Consider the following 2,432-nt stretch of genomic DNA (forward strand, 5'->3'; position numbering starts at 1 on the left):
ACATGCAGATCAGAACTGATCACTAAACTTCAGGGGTTTAGTGATCAGTTCTGATGTGTACGTGTCAAACATTTCAATTATTTTTGAAAAACCTGGGTCAACTAAATGAAGGTTACAATTTAGTGAATAAATGAAAAAAATGAACACAAAAATATATAATTTTTTTTTTTTAAATACAGTCATTTTCTGAACAATGTTTTTATCATTAAAATCCTAAAATGTATTTATTAACCATTATCTCATTACTTGGTTATAACTGTGATTATTATTCAAAGAAATATATTGTATTTATTCATATTTTCTGATTAACATCATATTTTTAGTAGTATATTTTGCTTTCATGTCAATTCTGCGTACTAGTTCCCCATAGTTCCCGAACCCAGAGGATGATAGTTTCAAACTGGACATTGTTAAAAACCCATTTACTCCCTACAGTGAAAGAGACCATTGAGTTTATATTTATACTTTAAGACAAAGTTGTTAAGTGTGACAAGGGTCAAAGGGATTAATGTAGGTTTGAACACCCAACTCACAACATTTTAGTTCCACTAATACCACAAATATTAATGGAAAGAATATAACATATGAATTAAATTGTTATGTATTAACTAGACTTATTGTGATGCTTTATCTGAAAATGAAAAGCATTGGCCAAGGAGCAATGACCTCACCTCATCCTTAAAAAATTGATATAATGAAACCTAAAGCACCATCATCAGACAGTCTAAACTGTCAAGTAAATGAGAATATGTAATAAAAAAAACTCTAATATAGGCTGCTACTGACTTGATACCTAGCTGTATATTCAGTAAAGCTCATATTTCAAAAAGGTTGACCATGAAGACTATTTTTACTAATCAACTAATATTTTCTATTATATATAATACAAGCTTGAAGACAACAATATAAAATTAATATTAGCAATATTTCCAAAAAATAAAAATAAAAAATCTGGGTATCAAACTACTTTGACTAGAAATTCATTTCTGCATAAGTAGGTCTACTGTAAATTATGTGATACCACACTGTATCACATTTATTTACTAACTCTGTACAGTTTTATTTTGATTTAATGAAATTAGAATCAAGCTAATTATGAGCTAATCAGTGAAATATTTTTAGAATGCTAAGTTTTACCAAAAAGAAACAAAAACCAAAATACTAAATATTGTTTTAATATTATTACAACTTGACCTCTAATTATCTCTATTAGGCCTCAAGCTCTGTACAGTAATTAAAATAAAAACAAATACAATTTTTTTTAACAAACACCATCTTTTCATTTTAACGGACATTACACCTGAAGTTAAAATAGAAATAAAAAACATTTATTTATAAATACAGTTCATTCATGTATTTTTTGCCACTCTCCATTATCTTCAAATGATTTATATATTAGATATTATTTTTTCTAAAATGTTTAGTTTCCCACAGTATTGTAAATCTATATTACTCTTATTTCCAGAAATTTGTTTTCAATCTGAGGAAATATTCCTCCCTTTGTCAATTATTAAATTCTTTCATATTTTATATTTACTTATTTTTTATAACTAATAACAAAAACAGATAGTTAATTGTTTTAAATAAAGAAAATTAAAGGAATTTTAGATGGAGCAATTTAGAAAATTCAAACTATTTCAATAAGGATAAAGCCTAAATAATAATAAAGATCATTTCATTGCATAATCAAAATCATTAGAACCATTTCTGACAAAATGATAAAAAAAAAAAAAAAAATGACCGTTAATTATAACCATTAACTGTCACCTCCCCTCCACTTCTCCATGCTTCCACTTTATTGTAAATGTCTGTGTAACCTATCATTTTGAACAGGTAGGTGGTCCTGATTTGTTCTTTGCTCATTTATTATCATTATTAATTTTATTTTTATTTATCCTTTCACGACCTTTATTTAATCTTAACTTTCTTCTTCATTTTCCGTCCATTAGTGTGTTTAAATTTTGTGTTCCCACATCTACTTTTCTGTCTTTTTGTTTTATATGCCTCTCCTGTAATATTTTAGCCATACAGTTTACACAATTTTTTATTCTTATCATTGTTACATAATTTGTTATTCTTATCATTATTACGTAATTTTTTATTCTTATCATTGTTACATAATTTTTTATTCTTATCATTTTTTATTCAAGTTTATTTAATATTAATACTATTTTATGTCTTCCTTCCTTTTATTTATATATAATTTTCTTTTTACTTATTTTTTACATAATATTTATCCTACCTTAATTTACCTTTTTGCGTCTTATTGTTATAATGTTCTTAGTTGTTTTTTGTATCTTTTTAGCCCTGATGAAGCCCTGCAAAGTGGAGCAAATGTCAGGCAATAAATAGTTGAAAACTATTTTGTTCTTTTTTTGACAGCAACTCAGACCATCTTCATATTTTAAATTATAAGGTCAACTATTTATATA

At 25.9% G+C, this 2,432-nt stretch overlaps 1 protein-coding gene across 4 annotated transcripts in view; it reads right to left on the reverse strand.

Moving 5' to 3' along the window:
* wwk (white walker) overlaps window positions 1-2,432 on the reverse strand; it is a 71,149-nt gene that overhangs the window by 659 nt on the left and 68,058 nt on the right. The window lies entirely within an intron of this gene.

This window comes from Halyomorpha halys, unplaced genomic scaffold, assembly GCF_000696795.3.
Source record: "Halyomorpha halys isolate HHAL.00 unplaced genomic scaffold, Hhal_1.1 Scaffold744.1, whole genome shotgun sequence".
Taxonomy (NCBI): domain Eukaryota; kingdom Metazoa; phylum Arthropoda; class Insecta; order Hemiptera; family Pentatomidae; genus Halyomorpha; species Halyomorpha halys.